Source organism: Urocitellus parryii, chromosome 3 (assembly GCF_045843805.1).
Source record: "Urocitellus parryii isolate mUroPar1 chromosome 3, mUroPar1.hap1, whole genome shotgun sequence".
Classification (NCBI taxonomy): domain Eukaryota; kingdom Metazoa; phylum Chordata; class Mammalia; order Rodentia; family Sciuridae; genus Urocitellus; species Urocitellus parryii.
The window spans coordinates 193,837,931-193,862,146 of record NC_135533.1 but is presented as its reverse complement, the minus strand read 5'-3'; the positions used below and the strand labels follow the sequence as shown (position 1 = coordinate 193,862,146).

The window sequence follows — 24,216 nt, the reverse complement described above, 5'->3', positions numbered from 1 at the left end:
TCCTGACTAGAAACCATGTTTAGGCTTGAGATTAAATAGCCAGAATTCTTCAGAACTACATTATTTTACAAAAGTAAATAATGACCAAGGGGAAAAGAATCCCAGATTTTTCCAATACAACATAAAGATGATGGTGCAAGATAATAGCGAAGCCCTTTGGGGAGAAAGACCAACATGCAAATCATTTAGGGCCTATTTATACTCTGAGTGATGCTTTCGACTAAATAAAACTGGGCATCTCCACAGAACTACTACTTTTTTTTGCATGTTCTGTGCACTTAGTCATCTTTTGCAGGAAGAACTTACAAAGCTTCACCATAAATGTGAAAAATGGAAGGTTTTGTTAATGGCTCCTTTTGTACCACCACGTGATCAAGTAGGAGACCAAAAAAAGACAATTCAGGAAAAGTCACTCATGGGATTGGGGAGTCTAATTATTCCAAAAAATCAGTGAAGCCACTTATCTTTCCAGTCACCATCCTGCCACTTCTTTACACCTTTTAAGGATATCTGAGAAATACAAAGGAAAAAGGGTACAAAAATCCACTTGGGTGATAGATCCAAAGCAGAAATAGCTGGCACTACTGTTGGTCCTTGGGCTTTGTGCAGTCACATCTGGGGGTCTCCAAAGAGCCCAAGGACACAAAAGGCCTGTTGCTCTCAACATTGTCACCTGCAAGGGTGAGTACCACACTTGGCTCAGCTGAGGCCAGAAGCATCACTTGGGTTGTAGGATTACAATCACTCCATGTCCAATCAGAGTCCTCTTATAACCAAGAAAACGAAAACAAGGAGGCCCAAGACACTCTCACCTCGGGAAGAAATGGGAAGAGAGGCAGTGGGCCCAAGGCTCGGCCACGCCTGCCTAACAGCACGTGAACGTTCGCCTCATCCACAGCAAATGTCATAGGCAGCACCATGGGAAGCATATGACCCTCTGGGTGGAACCCTCAATCCCTCTCATCTTCCCAAACCACGACCACCTCATCACATCAGAGAACAGAGCTTAGGGACTGGACAGCCGGGATGTGTTCCTAAAGGGCAGGCATCAGCCTGTGTCAGACGAGACGATTTCCATCCAGAAGCACAGGTCCCTGAGCTGTGACCGGGGGGGGGGGGCTGACTCGATTCTGTCATTTGTGCTTTTGTCACAGGGATTGTGGCCGGGATCCACGTGCGTATCTGTGGCTTTCTCAGCATTTCCACACACCTCATGGAGTCCCCCCCTTACTCTCTCCTCATCTTGACCTCCAACCCCAGGTGGGACCTCTCCCGACCTCCCTTGCAGTGGTGCCAATGAAATCCCTCAAAACAAAACCAAGATCTCCACATTGAGAGGCCACGTCCTCATCAAAAGCTTGGCCTCCTCTTCTTAATGGAAAATATCAGGATTCCACACTTAGCCCATCTGCAGGAAGGTGGCGAGCGTCTCCATGAAAAGGTGCAAAGAGACTGAGGATGTAGCTTGATGGTAGAGCACTTCATGCTCAAGGCCCTGGATTTCGGCACCACCAGAGACATGTTCGGAGGCTGCTCCAGGCCAAGGCCAAATGCATCTTCTCCCTGGTGTTCCCCCAGTCCTGTGTGCCAGCTGCCAGAAGGGTTATTTTGCACAAGCTGGCAAAATCAACTGTGTCCTCCCTGAGGATGAGGACAGAGGATTGGCCATCTCTGCATCCCCAGTGACCAGCAGTACCCAGGGCAGGCACTACACAAATAATGGCCACAGTGAAGCCACCTGAGGCTCCACTGGCTCTGGCAGCAGGACAGTGAGTTTTCCCTGAGGCACTCTGGACCTTTCCATCACTTCTGACAACAGTCGGTCCAAAAGAAGCCTTCGACTCGACTCTAGTATATTTTCTGGAGACAGATTTTTCAGATGATCTGAAATTAGCCCCCTTGGAACTCAATTCTGAAACCTTGACCTATGGTCAGGTGGGCGTAGTCAGCATTGGATAAATACGAGCCACCAGCACCAGTGTTATTTTTGCAACTCTTAATACCTTTATTGACCATCAAATAAAAGACAGAAGAGAAAGCCAAACTAAGACGCAGCCTGAGCGAACTCTAGCAGCTATGGATCTAGGAATATGCTGTTAGCCACCTGCTGGTGGCCGGCCAATGATCCGGGGCTGCTGCCCCTGGCAGAGCTCTGTACCAGCAAGCAGGATGATATTTGGATCTGTGCCAAATAGTAGTGTATGAAGTGGTGCCACACCAGTGGCAGGGGCATGGGCACCCCGGGTGACAAGCCGTCTGTGGCTGCCTAAACTTCCTCCCCACCAAGATTCTCACCAATGGATGTTTTTTGTTGCTGTCCAACACTGAAAGGCAGCTATGTACAGCTGTTCCCCACCCTCTCTATCAGCCTTGACCTGAAGGGTCTCCTCTGGGAACTGCCTTGAAGAAAATAGACTCTGTACACAGATCAAAAAGACCCAAGAAGGCCATTCCAGGGCAGGTTCTTCTGGAAGATTCTGTGAATGTGCTCCAGTTCTGGAAGTCTGAGCCAAACTGCTCACATCCTGCCGGGGTCCCACTGCCCAAGTGGACCCACTTTTCCAGTGTGACCTCAGACCTGCATCACCGGAAAGGGCCGAGCGTGCCCCGCCAGGAGAGCTGTGCCTCTGCAGCAAAGGAACACAGCTGCAGAGACAGTGACCTTAGAGGCTCACAATTCCTATCCCCCACTCTGATGGGAAATGGCAGAGAAAGGTCAGGGAACTTTCCAAAGGCTAAGAAATCAACTCTGGGGCTAAGAGGAGACAACTCAGGAAGTTTAGGAAAAGGTAACCACCTCCCAGGGAGAGTTCAACAGCTTTGTAGCTTACTGCTTTAAAACCTTAAGTTTTAATTTCAGATTGGATCTTAATGTAACCATCCTTGGCTGTAAGACCTGCACGAATGTGGAATAACAGGAAAGAATAATAGGGAAAAAAAAATCAGCAAAGGTGACTCTTGGGACGGATACTTTGTTACACCGCACTTGATCCTAACCCAAAGGTCAAAAAGCCATCAGATTTTACTCTCTACTTAAATTGGAGCTCCTCCAGCCATTATTTAAAGTTAGACACTCTGAGAACATGAACATGATTCAAAAACAGAGAGAGCTTATTCTGGGAGGGAGTGGCAAATGAGAAGGAAATACACGATTAACGGGCTTAAAAGAAATACCCACCCCACGAAGAACACCAGGACCAAAAATAAACTTCACATCCATGTAAAATAAACTTTTACAACCCATCTTCTCCGGGTGCCGATTTTTTTCCTTCCCATCGGACTGAAATATAAGCCAGACAGGACATGGGATGAACTTTTCACTTCTTAGATAGTAAATGGAACTTGGTAAGGCCTGCACTAAACATAAATAAATCTTAAAAACGGTCTTCAGCGAGGTCAAATTTTCAATGGGATGAGAATTTACTAGAAAGTCCGAGGACTGCATGTGAAGGGATCGTCTGGAGCACCATGTCTGGGTACCCTGCTCACTCTGCCTGACTCAGAGACGGACAGAGCAAACACCTCTGGGTCAAGGAATGACCCACCACCAGGTCGTCCAAGCTGACCTGACCCTCCACCAGGACCCTTACCCGTGGTTCCCTGGGCCTAGAACACATAGGTCATTTTCTCTTCCCTTAACATAAAAATGTATTTCCCTCCTTGCAGTCCTCTGCTTTCCTGTAACGCAACCTTGACATTCCTCCCTGAGTGGTGGGGTCCACATGCCTTCCCCTTAAACTTGGGCAATTTATGGACTCCTCAAATCACTAAGTCTGTGACTCTGGGGCTGGATCATAAAGGCACCGTGCACTTCCACCCTGTTCTTAGGGACTGCCACTAGGAATCCAGCTTCCACACTCCAAAGGAAGTTCAAGTCAGCCAAGCAGAGGGAGCATGCCGAGAGGGGACATGTGGGTATTCTGGCCAACAGAACATTTGAGGATTATTTTGAGTGAAGAATCCCAGGTGATTTCAGCTTGGTGGTGGAATCTCCCCAGCCAAGGCTCCTGGTGTCATGAAATACTGACAAGCCATCCTTTGTGTCTGGTCTCAATGACCCACAGAATCCACAAGCAAAACAAAATAGTTGTTTCACACCCTCAAGTTTTGGGGTGGCTTACTATAGAGCAAGAAAAGAGGGGACATCATCCTTCAATGAAAAGAATCATTTGAATGAATGAGACTCCGAAGTGACCAAGCAGCTGAGCACTATACCCCCGAAGCCCCTAAGGTTAAAATCCCAGCTCTGTCACTCACCAGCTGAAGAGGCTCTGACGTCATCACTGTATGACTGTAAAATGAGATTCACAGAACCTAAAGAGACCACTGTCAGGTTTAAATGAGACAGAGCACACAAAGACCCTTTGAAAGGAGTCAAGCGTGAGGATAGGGTTAGAGGTGTGTCATCAGTGTCACACATGGGGTCTTCAAAATCACACACATCTTCAACTTACAGGATGTATGACTCAACAAGGCTTTGCAAAACTCACTGGAAAATTAGAATAAGAAGCAATGTTGAAAGCAGTAAAAGGAGAATTTCAGGGCTGCGCCATTTCTCCTCCCTCCAGCTGAATTCCTCTTGCATGTGCACTGGTAGCTTACTACAAAGCAGGGTCAGAAAACTAAGAACTCTATTCCTAAAAGAGTCCCTGCAGAAACATCACACTGCTCAGGTCGTCTAATGCCTCAGGGCTTGCAGTACTGCTCAAGGGCTTCAACTTCCTTCTGTAAGTGCTGGGTGCAGTTCTAACTGCATGAGGCGTGCTACCTTATTTAGTCCTTACAGTAATCCTACTGAATAGGTTCTACCTTTATCTCAAATGCACAGGTGAGGAAATGGAAAGGTAGAGGGCTACATCACTGGCTCAAGATTGCAGTGAAGGAGAAAAACCAGGATCCTATCTGGTCCCTGATGTCAAGGCACTGCTTCTGGCCACTTGGATCACTTCCCACCCAGAGCTCCTCTGAGTTTGCTAAGCAGGCTCAGCCTTCTTGTCCAATTGTCTTAATTTTTACCTCAATTGCCCCTTTATTTACTGGCCCTGAACGGTGTGTAACAAGATGTGGTTTTGAGATCCAAGTCATCCTGATAAAGATGGCTTCAATTCTGCACCTTTTCTCAAGCTCGTGGACAACCGTCTTCAGCTGGCCTCCCTGTCCTGGGTGAACATGGCCAGAGAGCAGCAGCTCCAGGCACTGGCTACTGTCATGGGTCCCCTCCTGAACTTCACAAGCACCGCTGTGGAGACACCTCCCGTCAACCACCACCAATGCCAGGGACTAGCCGTTTGGGCATATTCTTCTGTCTTCAGTTACCAACCTGAAATCTAACAGCTCCTTCTCAGAACAAGTGAGATATACGTTTTTGGTCTTTTTGAGCCTCCATTTCTTCAGCAACCCAGAGAGGGAGGGGCCTGATCTAAAAAGGTCCACTGATCTCTGATACATTCCTAGCATCCAATACAAACAGCTCCATTAGAGCCCATATTTGGATCATTAAATTAGGGCTTTTTATTTCTGTCTCATCAGTGGGTTCTCATAACTCAGCTTCTCACTTAACACCACTTCTGAACTATTTTTTTCCCAATATTTTCTCATCTCTACTCCCTGCAGTTATTTCATCCCATTACTATTTCCCTTTGCAATTTAAAAGGGGCGGGGGGGAAAGGATTAAAATAACAGCCTTCATATCTTTGGAAACTGAAGGAAGCTCTCAAGTGTCAAAGTTTGCCTTGGCGAAAGGTACAAATGCTCCCAGCGGGCCTCACCCAGCTCCACTACAGAGGCAGATTCGCCACCCCTGGGAGCCTTTCAGGCTTTTTGATTGGACATGTAATGAAACACCCCAAGGGATTCTGACAGATGCTACCAAGGGGCAGGAGGAGGAGGAAGGGAGCCACCTGTTAAGTGGAAGCCACCAAATCCATCCAGAAATACCAAGCCCCTCCACAGTCCAAAGACACCTGGTGAAGCACCCTGGTCTCCACACTCCTCTTCACATCTCAGAGCTGCATCATTCTCCACTACTAACCCCATTTGCTTCACATAGCTAAGATGCGATTTGTGGATTCTTTGGACCCTGTGTTTTAGAAACAACCAGAATAACCCCCAGGACCCCAAAGCTCTCCAGCAAAAACTGCCAAGCACTTGAGAGGGACATTCTAAACCCTTTGCCTTCATCCTTTACTGTGCCCTTGAGAAGGAGTTCAGCCAGAACCAGCAGTGGGCAAACCCAGAGAAGAAATGCTGGGACCAGGAAGGATTAAGGCAGCTACTTTGGGATACAGTAAAATTGCCAACTAATCCACATGGTGTGCTCCTCAAATAGTTGAAAGCCTCTCACTGGCACGACTCAATGGTGTGCATTCTCCAAGTAACTTCAGTAGCATCAGTATTTTGTGGCAGCAGAAGTTAAGAGGCCAATCTAATCCAGCTTCATGCTCAGCCATTGTTCTTTCCCAGAGACCAGTCTATCAAAGACTTCTCAATGCCTCTGATATAGGACATACAAATGCCATGTCACAGGACTCTATGGTCCAGCGCCTCTCTCAAACTACTTAGACTAAATTCCAGGAAGGTGATCATTTGGGCAACTACATTGGCATGTAACATCACAGGATTCACAGTCTAATCACTGTTAGCTACAAACTCTGACAAAGCAATTGAGACACAGGATTTTCAAGCACTCGGGGAGCGCATTGTATGATTCGGTCAAATTGAACTCATCTCACCCATGCCCATTCTCAGGATTGGAGACAGAATTCCTATGGCTCATGCTTGAATAACTCAGGTGATAAGAACTTCAGTACCTCATAAGATAGTCAATTCTAAAGGACAAGCTGGATTAGCCACAGGGCATGGGTAATGAACATAGGAAACTGGTCCAGTCTAGATTCTTCTCCTTGGTAACCAAGCTTTGCAGAAGACTTAACAAATCTGTCTCAGAAACCCAGCACTTACCCTGCCTGGCATTACCAAAGTGAGGATAAAGGTAATTAAAATTGATTCCTGGCTTTGAGCTCTCCTTAAAAAAAAGATAGGACATGTACCTAGTATGTGCAAGGCCCTGTTCAATCCCCAACACCCAAAAATCAAAAAGATAAATAAGTATTAAATTAATTGACTTCCCAGTTTTAATCAAATACTATGAAAAGGAAAAATTTTAACATTGGGAGAAGTTGGGTGAAAGATACATGAAAACTCTATTATTTGTACCTTATTAATATTAAATGATTAAAATAGCTATTAAAATTAGATACATAGAGGTAAATCGATAATAGAAGCCATGGTCACTGTCCCCAGTTTATGTGCCCATAATGGAATGCTATGGGCGTGGGTTTGGACATAGTGAGGTCTCTCTAAGGACCTATGAGAACTACTAAAAAATACTGCCAACAGTGACACTCAGGAGTCCCCAGTATTTCTAGCTAATTGTTTCCAAGGTTACTCAAGGTCATCTGGGGTTCCTCAATGTAGTTCCCAGACTAGCATCAGCATCTGACCATGTGTTACAAATGCAGATTCTCAGTGCTTGCTTCGGCAGCACATACACTAAAACTGGAACGATACACAGAAGATTAGCATGGCCCCTGCACAAGTATGACATGCAAATTCGTGAAGCGTTCCATATTTTTATTTACACTAAAAGCAGAAGACAGGCGTTAAAATCAAAGCTGAAATCAATGAAATCGAAACCAAAAAAAAAATTGAAAAAATAGACGAAACTAAAAGTTGGTTCTTTGAAAAAATAAAATTGACAGACCCTCAGCCTTGCTAATGAAGAGAAGGAGACAGAAAACTCAAATTACTAACATACATGGTTTTAAAAAAGGAAATATCACAATAGACACTACAGAAATACAGAAGATAATTAGAAATTATTTTGAAAACTTGTTCTCCAATAAAAGGGAAAATATCAAAGGCATCAACAAATTTCTAGAGTCATATGATTTGCCCAAATTGAACCAGGATAATATACACAACTTAAACAGATCAATTTCAAGCAATGAAATAGAAGATGCCATCAGAAGCCTACCAATCAAGAAAAGCCCAGGACCGGCTGGACACACAGCTGAGTTCTACAAGACCTTTAAAGAAGAACTAATACCAATACTTTTTAATTTATTTCAGGAAGTAGAAAAGGAGGGAGCACTTCCAAACTCATTCTATGAGGCCAGTATCACCTTGACTCCAAAACCAGTCAAAGACACATCTAATGAACACATGTAGATATATACAATGAATATAGATGCAAAAATTCTCAATAAAATTCTGGCAAATCGAATACAAAGACATATCAAAAAGATAGTACACCATGATCAAGTGGGGTTCATTCCAGGGATGAAAGGTTGGTTCAACATATGTAAATCAATAAATGTAATTCATCACATCAATAGAACCATATGATCATCTCAGTAGACACAAAAAAAGCATTTGACAAAATACAGCACCCATTCATATTCAAAACACTAGAGAAACTAGAAATAACAGGAACATATCTCAATATTGTAAAAGCTATCTATGCTAAGCCCCAGGCCAACATCATTATAAATGGAGAAAAATTCAAAGCATTCTCTCTAAAAACTGGGAACAAGACAGGGATGCCCTCTGTCACCACTTCTATGTAACATAATTCTTGAAACACTGGCCAGAGCAATTATACAGATAAAAGAAATTAAAGGGACACAAACAGGAAAAGAAATCAAATTAGCACTATTTGCCAACGATATGATTCTATATCCAGAAGACCCCAAAAATTCCACCAGAAATATTCTAGAACTAGTAAATGAATTCAGCAAAGTAGCAGGATACAAAAATCAACACCCATAAATCAAAGGCATTTCTGTATATCAGTGACAAATCCTCTGAAAGGGAAATGAGGAAAACTACCCCATCTAAAATAGCATTAAAAAAAATAAAAACTGGGAATCAACAGAAGAGGTGAAATACCTCTACGATTAAAACTACAGAATGATAAATAAAGAAATTAAGGAAGATCTTAGAAGATGGAAAGATCTACCTTATTCTTGGATAGACAGAATTAATATTGTCAAAATGACCATACTACCAAAAGTACTATACAGATTTAATGCAATTGCAATCAAAATCCCAATGACATTCCTCATAGAAACAGAAAAAGCAGTCGTGAAATTCATCTGCTAAAGCAATCCTTAGCAAGAAGAGTGAAGCATCACTAAACATCACTATACCAGACCTTAAACTATACTACAGAGCAATAGTAACAAAAACAGCATGATATTGGCACCAAAATAGACCTGTAGATGAACAGGACAGAACAGAGGACACAGAGACTAACCCACATAATCACAGTTATCTTATATTTGACAAGGGCTCCAAAAACATGCATTGGAGAAAAGACAGCTTCTTCAACAAATGGTGCTTGGAAAATTGGAAATCCATAGGCAACCAAATGAAACTAAACCTCCTTCTCTCACCATGCACAAAACTCAAAGTGGATTAAAGACCTAAGAATTAAACCAGAGACACTGTATCTATTAGAAGGAAAAGTAGGCTCAAATCTCCATCATGTCAGATTAGACCCCAACTTCCTTAATAAGACTCCTATAGCACAAGAATAAGTGAGATGAATTCAAACTAAAAAGCTTCTTCCCAGCAAAACAATCAATCAGTGAGGTGAATAGAGCGCCTACTAATTGGGAACAAATTATTACCACACGCACATCAGATAGAGCACTAATCTCTAGAATATATAAAGAACTCAAAAATCTTAACATCAAGGAACAAAACAAAAAAACAACCCAAGGATTAATGGGGACAGTTTATCCATTCTTTCAATCCCACTGGGCCAAGGAACTGATCAGACACTTCTCAGAAGATGATATACAATCAATCAACAAATATATGAAAAACTGTTCATGTCTAGCAATTAGAGAAATGCAAATCAAAACCACTCTAAGATTTCATCTCACTCCAGTCAGAAGGGTATCTATAAAGAATACAAACAATAATACGTGTTGGTGAGGATGTGGGGGAAAAGGCACACTCATCATACATTGCTGGAGGGACTGCAAATTGGTGCAGCCAATATGGAAAGCAGTATGGAGAATCCTTGGAAAACTGAGAATAGAACCACCATTTGACCCAGCTATTCTACTCCTCAGGCTATATCCAAAAAATTTTAAAAACAGCATACTACATGGGCACAGCCACATCAATGTTTATAGCAGCACAATTCTAATAGCTAAACTGTGGAAGCAACCTAGATGCCCTTCAGTAGATGAATGGATAAAGAAAATGTGGTATGTATACACAATGGAATATTAGCATTATTCCATTCAGCATTAAAAGAGAAAAAAATCATGGCATTTGCAGGTAAAAGGATGGAGCTGGAGAATATAATGCCAAGTGAAATTAGCCAATCCCCAAAAAAAACAAATGCTGAATGATTTCTGATTTAAGGATGCTGATCCATAATATGCTTTGGGGGGGGCGCATAATATGCTTTGGGGGGCTGGGCACGGGAGGATTAAATGAGTTCTAGATAGGGTAAAGGGGAAAAGGGGAGGGAGGGGAATGGAGGGGATATAGGGGTAGGAAAGACAGTGGAATGAGATGGTCATCATTACCCTAAGTACATATATGAAGACACAAAGGATATGACTCTATTTTGTGTACAACCAGAGATATGAAAAATTGTGCTCTATATGTGTAACATGAATTGGGATGCATTCTGTTGCCATATATAACAAATTAAAATTTAAGAAAAAATATTTTCTCAGGTTTCACAGGGACTCACACCCAGATCCACAGCCTCACCCAGTATATGCCAGTTCTATATCCAGTTATGACCAACACTAATGAACATAAATATTGCCTTGCATTATTTAAAAAAATATGTATAAAGCCAATAGAAAAATTACACATGACATGTATTAAATAAGTCTGTTAAAAATCTTTCTGAAATAAAATAAGTGCAGATTCTCAGATCTCACCCAGACCTACAGATCAAAACATCCACAGATTGGGCCCATACTGTGCTTGGGGAGGGTGTGAGGGGGATAACATAAAATTTGCCATTTTAATCGTTTCTAAGTACACAGGTCTGAGGCATTATGCCGGCTGACATTGTTATACACCCATCTCCACCACCTATCTCCAGAACTGTTTTATCCTCCCCTTCTGAAACTCTGTACTCAGCAAGTCCCAGGTGATCCTAGGCCTGCTCCCGTGGAAAAACCACCCCTCACACAACATAGGCTCACAGGCCACATAATGTCGATGGCAATTGTCCTTTTACATCCTTGGTCTCCAAGGCCTCCTTTTCCATCATCAGGCAGGCCTGCCAGCCCCCTAAGGCCACCCCAGCCTGAGGCTACACACAACAGAAGGTGTGACCCTACTCACATTCATCAACCTGACCTTGAACCAGAAGCCCTAGGAAACTAGGAAAGTATATGGACCCATGAGGAATGTGAGGCAGAGTTAAGCACCCTCTGGGGCAATCTGGATGCACTGTCCCCATTAATGCTCACCACAATCCCATGGCAGCTTTTATCCCCACCACTACCACCCGCCTTCTCTTCTCTTGGTGGTGAGGGATTGAACCCAGGGTGTGATGCTATACCCTAGGCAGACACCCTCCTGAGCTAACCTCTTGGCCCTAGGGTCTTTGTTTTACTGGGATTAGAAATGGTGCCTTGCCTCACAGCCTGATGGGTGCAGAGGCACAAGTCATATTCCAGTTCATTCCTCACTCTCTGCAGGAAAGCCTCAGACCCTTGGACTCTCAGGTCAGCAATTACCTTAGACAGGCCCCAAAGAGCCCAAGAACTTGCCCATTTTGCTCAAACCCTTTAGCTTCCTTTAGGCCTTGAATTCCAGCTCCCATTTCTACTTCCCTCATTAGGGTTGGTCTTTCAGAATTCCGGTCAATCCCACGGGGCTTATTTTAGCCACTTTCTCCTCATTAAGTCTGGATGAGGATGGCCACGGTTACACTGTTGGGTGAGCAGGGCTCAAGGCCCAACAGGGAAAGCCCAGGACCAGCCCCACATGGTATCTGCGCACACAAGGATTTGACAGGTGGCTGTTGAATGAAGGAGCAAGTAAGTATATTTGTCTCGATAATATGTCACAGTTTTTAAAAAGACACCCACTTATCCAGTGGCCACTTCCTCAGGTCATAAATCAGTAACAATTTAACAACAAGGGAGGAGGAAAAAGGATCATATTTTCTTCCATTAAGACCAGCAATCAATCAAACTTGCTAAAAGTCCTGCTAAATTTAACACAAGATATGGGGCTTTCAGAAAGGCTTCTACAGTGTAGGCGGCCACTAAAAATATAACAAAACAATTAAGTCACCATTGGGATTGATTGAAGTCTATAAATAGTGGAGACCCTAGAGATTGGTATTAGGCCCTGTAATATCTTTAAATAGGTTTTAACGATGAGAAAGACCTAGAGAAAAATCTTTAGTAATGGAAGGACTTAGTGATACTTAAATATCTAAACAACCTTTGCAGGGGGGACCAGGGATAGAACTCAAGGACACTCAACCACTGAGCCATGTCGTCAGCCCTCTTTTGTATTTTATTTAGAACCAGGGTCTCCCCGAGTTGCTTAGTGCCTCACTTTTGCTCAGGCTGGCTTTGAACTCACGATACTCCTGCCTAAGCCTCGCAAGCCACTGGGATTACAGGTACACGCCACCACACCTGGATAAAATAAAAAAATTAATGGACTTTTATTTATATGTGGTGGTGAGAATTGAACTCAGTGCCTCACACATGCTAGGCAAGCGCTCTATCACTGAGCCACAGCTCCAGCCCCTCATTACTAAAATTTGAAGCTAGAGTTTCTATATAAACAGAGAAAAAGACCCATGAAGACATTAGATCAACTTAGAGAAAACTAATCTGCTTGTAGCAGTATCTCCTAAACCTCAAGTGTTCCATGGTGAAGAACATTAGGGAAATGTAAAAACACGTGTCCTCCTTGGGTACACTGGCTTCTGAAGGTTTGCAGGGCCCTGCCATAAAGAAATCTGCCCCATGTTAAAAGCAGTGCGTTGGATACAATTTGTTTCAAAATTTGAGCATGCAACTTTATCTGGGTTTTTGATATAAAACTTGCCACCATCCTTATTTAAAAAAAAAAAAAAACACTGGTATACAGAGTAATATTCCTTATGTTGTCAAGTCATTAAAACGGACCTGGGTCTCATCAAGGACTGTTCATAAAAAGGATTAGCTGGTGCATTACCGCTGCCAGGCAAAATGAGCAAACACCAGGCGCCGACAGAGAAGATGTGAGCAGCCCAGTCCAGCTCAGCATCTGCTGCTATGGGGCAGGATTCTGGATGGGTGTCAGTGGACAGCGCCATTGCCCAAAGCCAACATCCATGGGAATGTCAATGGTCATAACAGTGACCAAGCAAAGTTACAGCTGGGAATTTGCCCTCCAGATACAACAGGCAGGGCCCAAAGGCTCATTGCAGCACTATGGCAATAGCACTCAACAAAAGGGGATGAGTGGTCAAGTGCAAGTGCATCCAGAATGGGCAAGCGTGAAACCAGGTGTGGGCCGAGTGCCACCCATGCCATGACCCTCGAGAAGGGCTGGTAAAGAAGAATGCACTGCTACAGCCCAATGATGACAATCCCAATTTCAGGGGGCAGAGGAAGTTCCCAGCTGACCCTTCCAATGCCATCCTTAAAGTGCAGGAGCTGTCAGGTGACCAAGTGTTGCAAGTTGACCATCAGGTTACATGATCTGACAGGTATTAATCGACTCATGATGACAATATATTTCTACAACTGTTGAAGAATATCTTGGACGATGCACACACACAAAAAAAATTTTAACTCAAAAAATAGATTGCTGACCTAATGCAATAACTAACACTGTAAAACTTTTAGTAGAATATCTTGAGCATATGTTCATCTTGGACATAACCCAGCATCTTTGAACATTCAGTGAACATTTATTGGGCAATTAGTCAATGTCAATTACTCTGCTTGGTGCTGGGGATATGGAGACAAATGAGATGGTCCCTGATGCCAAGCATCTTAAAAATCTTTTTGGAGCTCTTTACAGCTTTATTATTAATAAAATCATCCCAAACTTCTTTGATTCCTTGTATGCTTTTTGCCAGTATTACCTTGGTTGTAACCCAAGTTTGTGGAATTTGGGGGCTTATTAATCAATCAAGTAAGGATACGATCTGCCATATGTTAACAGATCTCTAACAAGACTGATGGAAAGAGGACAATCAAGCCAGGGGAGGGGGAGGATAAAGGAAGAACAAATGTCACTCAGGAGCGCCCATGAATAAACATCACTGTTGAATTCAGACCGATGTGTCACTGCCAACGTGGCAGAAGAATCGCCAGTTGTGGTTCCAAGTGATAGGACTGTATCAACCAACTCCAGGGACCTGGCTAGCAGGAAGGAAATGAAGATATCCATGTACCCAGGCATCTTCCCTACCACTGTTGCTGATGAGAAAGCTGAATTTCTTAGTTGAATTTCTTCTTTATTTTCCCTGACCTTTTTCAGGGGGAGGTGAGGAGAATGTCTAAAAGGTCAACTACAGAGGAAAAGGGGAATAAAAACAAGTATGAAAGCATCCACTAGCAGAATAACAAAGTTCTCAGGAACTCAGGACGCTGAGCCTGGGGGAAGCAGGAAGTGGGGATCGGATGAGGGGAGACAGACGCCTGAGGCTGCTGGGGGGTAGGATTACATAGAGCTGGACCCTGGTTCAGCCTAAGGAAGGGCTTTCAGATCATTGACACCTTCCACTGCCGGTTGGGCTGTCAGATACAGTGGGATCTTCCCACAGCCAGTTGAGCAGAGCTAAAGCTCTGGCCCTCAGTGCCCCATTCAGGGCTCAATGCTCTGAGAACAGGAAGAACTCCAGAAACAGAGGGCAGAGGGGTTGAGGCGGCTGGTGCTACATTTCCCAGGCATGCAAACAGGTGGGGAGCATTATTTGTGGCACACAGGAAATGCTTATGGTCTGACTTCAACACAGGAAGCACTTAGCCAGCAATCAGCTCATTTCCTTCACCATCCTGTGCGCCCATCAAAGCCTTGATAGTGTTATCAGGGCCTACAAGGAGTGCCTAGAGGGTTTGAACTTGAGCCCCTTGGTCAATGGTGGGCCTCTCTGGTTCCAGGGACTTTTTTTTTTTTTTTTTTTAAGTACTCAGCCCCATCCCTCTAAGGCAGGACACCAAAAACCCCTATAATGTCATCAAAAGGGTAGCCACCGCATGTCAAAGAGAGAGGTCTCAGGAGGTTTGACTTTGGACTTGCACTATCCAGTATGGTAGCCCTTATCCACAAGGATTTAGTGAGCATGTGAAATGTGGTTAAAACACATGCCAGACTTCAAAGCCCTAATCCAGAATAAAATGTAAATACTGCTTAATAAATTCATATTGACTATAGCGTAAAATAATATTTTGGCTATACTGGACTAAGTAATGTGTGTCACGGGCTGAAATGTGTTCTCCCCAAATCCATATGCTGAAGTCCTAACTCCTATGCCTAAGAATGTTGGATATATTTGGAGAAAGGACTTTTTAAAGGGCAACTAAGTGAAAATGGGGCCATTAGAGTGGGCCCTTATCCAAAGGGACTGGTGTCCTCACAAAGAGGAAATCGGGACACAGAGATATCAGGTATGGGTGGAACAAAGACCACATGCAGCCACAGTGAGAAGCCAACACAGCAAGCCAAGAAGACAGACCTCAGGAGAAACCTACCCAGCCGACACCCGACCCTGTGGCTTCAGCCTCCAGAACCATGGGCGAATACAATTCTGATTGTTAAGCTACCTAGTCTTAGGCCTTTGTTACGGCCAACTAATTCACATGCCGTTAATTTCTTCTGGTTAACTTTTTCAGTGTGGCTTCTAGAAAACTCGTAACCCCTCTGTGGTTTGAAGGACACTGCACAGTGCTGCTCTGGAGTTCCTGCCATGGGGACAACTCCTCACGCTGGCTAGCAGTGAGGCCCTGGGGCCCAGGGACAGCTCCCTTCATTGAATCAAGGGTCTCACCACTTGCCACCAGGCCCCCCAGCCAGCGAGCTGCCTTTCCACACAGCGGTCTAGTTTTCTTAAAGGCAAAGTAACAGCCTTGAACCATTTCCTGAAATTGTTTGAGTCGCTCCCTCATTCCCCCCAGGCAGGGTAAGGAAGCTGGGGAGGCTCAGAACTGAGCCATCACCACCTGGTGGGTCTCTGTTACTAACAAACAAACTAAATCACAAAGGGTATCCAGAGGTAGCAAGGACACCAGCCTGGAAACTCCAACTCAGTGGACTCTGCGTGCTGAGCTTAGCTCTCCATAAGCAATGCCTCACTTCCTGCCTTGTACCACCCCTAGGGGTGACCATTTCTGGCCCATCTTTTCCCTATATTAGGTTTATACCCAAGGACAGAGATTATCCAGAAACAGATTTTATATTAAAGACTCTAAAACGGTTATGTCATGTGTACTCATAGAGTCTTACATACCTAATTCTAAGGTTCAAAAAGTCTGATCTACTCTCAGGAGGTGGGGGGTAGGGGAGTATCTCGAGTTCAATCCATTACCTCTATCGATTCTTAGAAATGGACAGAAGGAAGAGGTAACACTTGCACCTGCTCATTTAACCAGTCTTTTCAGGGTCCATGCCCAGGCACGGCCCAGGGTGATGGTGCTCACTTCCTAAGCACTCTGTCCTACAAGAAATGAAAACAAATCCACGCAGGAAGCAGCTGCCAAGACAGCCATCGTCTCAGTGGGACCAGAGGGCCCCCAGACCAGTCTCCTGCGGAATAGGGTGGCAGAGAGGAAGCGGGGGGGTCAGACCAGATGCCCGGGCAGACTAACAGCTCCCGAGAGGTCCCAGCGGTCTCCATCTCCCTGGGACTCAGAGTGGCTGGCACCCAGTGAATGCTCAGAAAATGGAGTGTCATCCAAACTGGAACACTGGAGAACCAAGCGGGAGCTACCAGCTGGGTCAACGGCCAGCTGAACAGGCTAGGTCACCCATCCTTCACCTGTAACTTTAGGTCCCTATTTCTCCCAGTTCCCTACTTCATGGACCTGCAGCAGCAGAGTCACCAGGGAACTTGCTAGCAATTCACCTCAGATGTGCTGTATCAGGATCTGCAATTAACAAAGGCCCCCAGGTGCTTGGCGATCATGGTGCCCTTTGAGGAATTGTGTCAACGGGCTCAGGAAGACAACCGAGAGGCTCTGCCTTGCTCTGTTCCACATGGAGAAGACAGATGTCAGCAGGAAGAGTTGGGCCACTATTTGCCCTCTTCTTTTCCCACAGAGATCATTTACTTTTTATTTTCTTTTCACCATCTGCTTCTAATCATTTAAAAAAAAAAAATTCTCCAAACACCTACGACACAAGTCTTGACTCATTCTGAATGCAGCAGTCAGATGGGTCAAAGATACATGGGGTAGAGGTGAGGGGAAAGGGGGATGATGTTTACCAGACGCCTTCTAATAAACCAATATGACAATTATTTTGAGTCTTCCCTTTTTCAGTTTGAGGAAGCTGAAGCTTGGCAATAAAGATGAGGAAACTTGCTCAAGACCACAAAGTTGACCAGAGAGCACGCTGGCCTGGTCCACCATGCCCAGCCCAGCCCTTGCTGTGTCCCAAGCAGGAAAAGCACTGCAGTTCATGCACTTGGCAGATGCTGGGTTGAAGAGGAACGTCTCCATGCAGCAGGAGCATCAGGAAGGAGCACCTTTCTAGACCAACGGGCAATTCCATAACAGGTCTCCATTCTCTTATGTTGCCATCTTTTATGCAATTGAGAATAGAACACATCAGATCCAAGACTCAAAGTTCTCTAATATGGTTTCCTCCAATGCATGAGCGTCCCATGCGTGTCGACACAAGCACTTGTGTGTGAATGTTCCAAAAGAACCATGTTCCACGGTATGGCCCCATGGGTTCAATCCCCACTACCAAAATACAGACACCCCAGAATTAGACCACTTCTCACCTTCACTGTGATTAGTCCAAGCAGAGCTCTCATAGCTAACCAGTGTCCCTGCTTCTGTCCCATGCCTACAGTCCATTCCAACACAGCAGCCACGGGGTCCTTTAAACACAGAAGTCGGGGCACATCATCTCTCTGCCCAGATCCCTTGCACAGCTCCCATTTCACTCAGAATAAAGGCCAAGATCTCCTCAGGCCCTGTGAAGTTCAACATGGCCTGCATCTAACACCACTGCCGCTCCATCCTCTTCTCAAATAGGTGACTCAGGTTCCTGTCTGAACACTTCTCCAGAAGCCTCTGTGCTGCTCCCCTGTTCCTTCAAATCTTCGCTGAGATCTCACCTTCTCATGAGGTTGCCTGACCACCCCAGCCCCAAGACTGCACCATCTTGCTCTAGTTTCTTGTTTTCATAGCTCTCATCACCTTCTATCAAACTTCAGTTGACTTCTCTGTTCTATCTGCTGTCTGTCATTCCACTGAGATATGAGCTCCCAGCGGGCAGGGATCCTTGTCAGTTCATGGTTGGAACTGGCCCACTAGACCAGGACATTCTAGCACCCAATGCACAGTTCTTGAAAAAGTGGAAGGTCAAGAGAATCACATCCTTAAGCCACTGGACCAACATCCACAAATTCTGTTCCTCTAGAAGACAGAAAATTCAACTGGATATGCTTCGACCCTGTACTGGGGTCTCAGGTCCTGACAGCTGAACAGAATTCCCAGCTGATACCTCTAGAAAACAGAGGCACCCTGTTTTTTTCTCAGACTGCAATCCTGTAGATACCATGGTGCTCAGACCGTCATCCCTTTCCCAGGGGCTGGAACTTGCCTCTGCTCCAGGGTGCAGAGGAGAGAGGTGGTAAGCTCTTCTATTATGATCACCTCCCTTACTACTGAAAGCCCCCTGATGGGGAATGGCCACTGAGTTTGGAAAACCAGACTAAAATAGTAGCCAAAATACACCCGATGTTGGATGTATATTTTTAAATACATAGGACACAATTATTCTGTGATATTCCTGCAGACAAATGTACATTTTGGGTTCTGTTTGGGAAAGTGGGATAAAGACTCTGAGGTATAGGTAGGAGTGGATACCTGGAAGGACGGTCCACTCCCAAAGCAACAGCCAATGATATATATCGGTGGAGAATGTCAGAGAAAATGAAATAAAATCCAGGGATCAAATCAGATGCAGAGATTGTGGATATAGAATAATGTACAAGAAACGAGACCAAAGATTGGTGGGTTTTGATGCTTGATGAAACATGGAAATTCAGGAGTATCTTCCTTTGTACTTGGATTTGACCATTTAATGTTTGTCACTGTACAGCTTTTCATTTAGCACACTTATCTTATGAATTATATATATATATATATATGATTTCATTTTCCAAACCAAATTGTGTTTAGGTATCAATTTGTGTAAAGACTTTTTATTTAATGAAACGACTTAATTTTTAAAAAACATACATTTTTAATCAACTTATGATCAAAACCAACCCAAACAGAAGGACCTTCTATAATGCAACTGACCTGTCCTATTGAAAAATGTCAAGGGCATGGAAGGGTAACTCCTAGTAATGGCTCCAGGCTAGAAGTCACAACAACACTTGCTCTGGGGTTTCTCTTTCACTAGAAGGACGTGAGGTCAACTGGCAAAATGTGAGAAGTTCCATGATGAGATAATAGTAATGTATATTTAAATTTCCTGACTTCAATAAGCATGCTCTGATTAAGAGTGTCCTTGTCTGGGGGCAAGATGCCTGATGTACGTAGAGGAAAAGGAGTCTTGCCAGTAACTTTCCTTCAAGGGATAAAGAGTATGATAGATGACAAAGCAAGTATGATAATGATGGTTAACATTTGGGCAACCTGGGGGAAGCATTTATGGCCGTCCTTTGTGCTAGCTCCGTAATTCTTTTCTAAGTCTCATTATTTAAAGATAAAAATATTTTACATAAAACATGTGAATGTATAGACACACATGGAGGGAGACAGGGAGAGAAGGAGGGAGAACATGCACATGGGATGTTTGTCAAAAGTCTGCCCAATTCCAAACCAACTGGAATCAGGTGTTTTTGTGACTTTTTACCCTATTGACTTTACTTCCAGCCAGTCAAATGCTTACTGAGAAAATGACTTTCTTGTTCAAGGGCCTAAAACCACCCTTCCAAAATAAGAAGATGCCATCTTCTTACACTGACCAAAACTAAGAACTTCTCTTTAATCATACAGGCAGAAATAAAATCTATATTTTTATAAAAACAAAAGACAAATAATCCAGTGGTATAACTGCTGAATATAATGGTCCTCTCATCTCATGTGCTAAGGCTTCTGGGGCCAGGCTTGCTTTCCTTAGAGCAGGTGGACAGACTACCAGGGATGTGAGGGAAGGACAAGGGTGAAAGTTTGAGATGTGCTGGGCCTTCAGGAAACCTTAGCTGGCTCCAAGTCCTTCCTTAGAAGAGCTGTGGGCAACCCTCACACCCCACACTGCCATCATCCAGACACGGCCCCAGACCAATGCTTTTATCCATGTCCATCTTGACATGGTGCACAGCATGATGGCGCATGGCTGGCCCCCACTTCCCCTTTCGTGATTCCCAAACACATGACTTCCATTATCAGTTCTGCCTTGAAAGCCACTCCCCTCATCCTCTGCAGCAGGGCCTGGGGAAAGCCCAGGATGCATGGGAGGGTGGACCACGGTACACTCCCTGCACAGGAACATTGCCGTCTTCATCCAGAGTTGTCTTAGGCCCTTCCACATGGAGTTGAAGGCGTCATACACAAAAGCTCTACTTGGGAACCCAGAGTCTGGCAGAAGGTGGGGCGTTCTGATCAAGGCAGCCTGTGAGACCAGCTAAGGTGATTCCAAGACCTGCTGCTCCTCCAGCCACATGGGGACTCACTTAGCAGGCCAGAGAATTCCCTGAATGACTTGGGAAGGGGTGGAGAAGGTAAGGAAGAAAACCACGGCACCATTTGGGCCACCTTGATATGCTGTGTCTGGTCAAAATAATTGGTAAGAAAAGGGTAGGACGAGCCCTTCAGTTTTACTTGATGAAGTCACAAAGCAAGAAGACCAGAAGGCTAAAAAATAAAAGACTCAAAGAATATCCATGCTGCACTAAGGCAGACTTGGTCAAATTCAAGTTCAGGAAAATAACAAATCCTCAGGGTTCACACAGACCCAAGGGAGGTCATATCTGCCCTTTCTCAGCCCCTCCTCGCCTCCAAGCAAACACAAGATTCAGCAACTTACTCCTCTTCAGCATGCAGAGGCTGCTGAGCAGAATCCCCACATGCTTGTGTGAGGCCAGGGTGAGGAATAAAGCCTCCATTCAGTTAAGTAAAATCCTTTTCCATTATTTGCAATGTAAACTTCTTACATGAACTAATAAATTCAGTCAAAACACCAGAGTGCCTCTGAACCAAATGTACAAACATAAAAGCTGTAGTCTAGTGATTAAACTGTCCTCACAAATTTACTTTCCTTTTATTCATCAATTTAAAAAGCCACAGGAAACCAAGATAAAAGACTGATAATGACATGGCCACGGGTTAGACATGGCTGCAGGGATGTGACCAGCTTATTATCACAGCAGACGCAGCGCTGTGCTGGAGCTTGCTGGCACCGGCTTACAACAGTCCACTGTTCAAGTTCCAGAAGGTCTTTAAGCCAGTGTTAAACACAACCATCCAGAAAAGTCAAACTGGGTACTTACAGTAAGTTGTATTAAGGTAAAGATCATAAATACTTAAAACTCATCACTTCCTAATTATTTTACTGTATTGTACTAGCATCTATGCTCTGGAGGTTATTTAGATCTATTGGGAATACAAGAGTGGGCTACTGCACCTCTCTTCCTAACTACACACTCAGTGAACTCATACTGGTAGCTTGAAATCCACCACTAGGAGAATACTGACATCAGGGAAATGGGCAAAATGCTTCAAGTCAGGTGACCCCTCCCCGAGAGCCAGTTGTTAATCACCAGTAGCTGCCACCTCTGGGCCATGTGCTCTGAGATGCTCACAGGATTCATTATGGCAAAGACATGAAGCCTCTCGCTAGCCTTACAACCTTGGACAAGGTACTTCTATTCACTTATCACATCCTAGAATAGTATGTGACACACAAGTACTAGTTAGTTCTATATTATCTCTATGAGCAATGGTTAAAAACCCAGGATTGCTAGGTTCAAATCCTGTCTCTACTACTTACTAGCTGTAAAAGCCGTAGGCCAATTCCTCAGCTCCTCTATATCTTGACTCCCAAACAATAAAATGAGGATAAAAACAGTAACTATTCTACATGTAGTAACTGGCACATAGGAAACACTCGGCTAGTGTTAGCTGCTTCCATGACTATCACTCTAAATATTGTAGTTTCGTTTTTTTTGTTTTTTGGTTTTTGTACTGGGAATTAAACCCAGCGACTATTCAACACTGGGTCACATCCCTAATCCTTTTTATTTTTTGAGACAGGGTCTCACTGAGTTGCATAGGGCCTCACTACATTGCTGAGGCTGGCCTTAAACTTGCGATCCTCCTGTCTCAGCTTCCTGAGCTGTTGGGATTACAGGCATGAGCCACCTTGCCCACCTTGAATATTGTAAAAATTCTTTATGAATCATTTCAAAGGGAGGTTGACTACTAAATAAATTTCTAGTGCTAATTTCTATATTATCACACCTCACTTTTCCCCAGGCACACACTCTTATCTACTAACCAGGACCACTGAGAAATATGACTATTTCCAAAATTAAAATTTCCTCCTAAAGAATAAATATTTACCCAAACAAAAGTGAGGAACTATATAAACCATGAAGAAAATTTTTAAATAGGAATGATGATAGGTATGGTGGTGCACACCTGTGATCCCAGTGACCCGGGAGGCTGAGGCAGGAGGATCATAAATTCTAAGCCTGGCACAGTGTTGCACACCTATAATCCCAGTGGCTAGGGAGACTGAGGCAGGAGGACCACAAGTTTAAAGCCAGCCTCAGAAAAAGCAAGGTGCTAAGCAACTCAGTGAGACCTGTCTCTAAATAAAATACAAAATGGAGCTGGGGATGTGGCTCAGTGGTTGCGTGCCCCAGAGTTCAATCCCAGGTCCCCCCACACCCACCCACCCCACAAAAAAACAAATTCTAGATCAGCCTTTGCAACTTAGCAAGACCCTGTCTCAAAATAAAAAGGGCTGGGTATGTAGCTAAGTGGTAGAGCACCCTGGGTTCAATATCTAGTACCATACATACACCCAAAGAAGGAATAACTAGAAAATGATTACTTTGAAGAGAATCACCTTAATAGATATGTAAGTTCCAAGTGTGAGGTGGCAGGATCTTTGTAATCCTTTACAATCACATCTTAAATAAAGATAAAACCAGTAAGAGAGAACACATTTTCATGTGTGACTTCCAAGAATTTTGTTGTTATAGGGACATCACCAGCAGATAGATAAACTCAATATTAGTGACAGTAAATAATAGAAAGGTGCCTGGGACAATTTCACAAGAAAATTTCACCTACAGCAATGGCTATAAACTTTATCTTACACAAATTGTAAGTAAGCTTCTGTTAAAAATCATTAAAATGTCAATGGCCTGACTATTTATATTTATATCAGCCCTATTTCAAAAAAAGAATTCAAGGTGAGAAAATCCTTGGATTCAGTTTCTGAGCCTTCCTTTGCTAAACACAATGTCCCCCAAGGCAATGTCCAAATGCAGAATACGAAGAACCCTTCATTCCACCCAAAGAAGAAATCAATGGCCAAACAGCACTTACAGGACAATATCAGATCCCATGTCAAACATTCCCCACACCCCTCCATTCTTAATGGGTCCCATTTGCTCTCCAGCTATGCGTGACATGGCCTCCCAGAGTAGGTACTCAAGCAACCACACTTAGCGAGCTACCTTCCAGTGTGGTCTCTGAAGCCCCGATGTCTCATTTCCCAATGGCCCCCATATGACCAGACCCTATCATGAGCAGATTTACCTCTGGGCTGGATGATGCTGTGGCTTCTCACTCATCAAGTCTACTACTCCCAGCTTTCCCACCCCCCTGCCCTAGTTTCCTGCACCCCTAACTGAACATTCAAGCCATGTCCACTACCAATAGACCAGGAGAACCTGCCAAAGGTGCAAAGCTAACACAGGAGTCGGGAACATTCCCCCGCATTTTCCTGAGAGGCTTGTCC

At 44.1% G+C, this 24,216-nt stretch overlaps 1 protein-coding gene and 1 non-coding gene across 2 annotated transcripts in view; one reads left to right on the top strand and one right to left on the bottom strand.

Annotated features, from left to right (window-relative positions):
• The window catches only part of Itga9 (integrin subunit alpha 9), a 307,948-nt gene that overhangs the window by 195,103 nt on the left and 88,629 nt on the right, over positions 1–24,216 (bottom strand). The gene's annotated exons all lie outside the window — the stretch shown is intronic.
• Positions 7,528–7,634, top strand: LOC113195347 (U6 spliceosomal RNA). Its single transcript, XR_003302387.1, has one exon. It is a non-coding gene; the product is annotated as a U6 spliceosomal RNA (small nuclear RNA).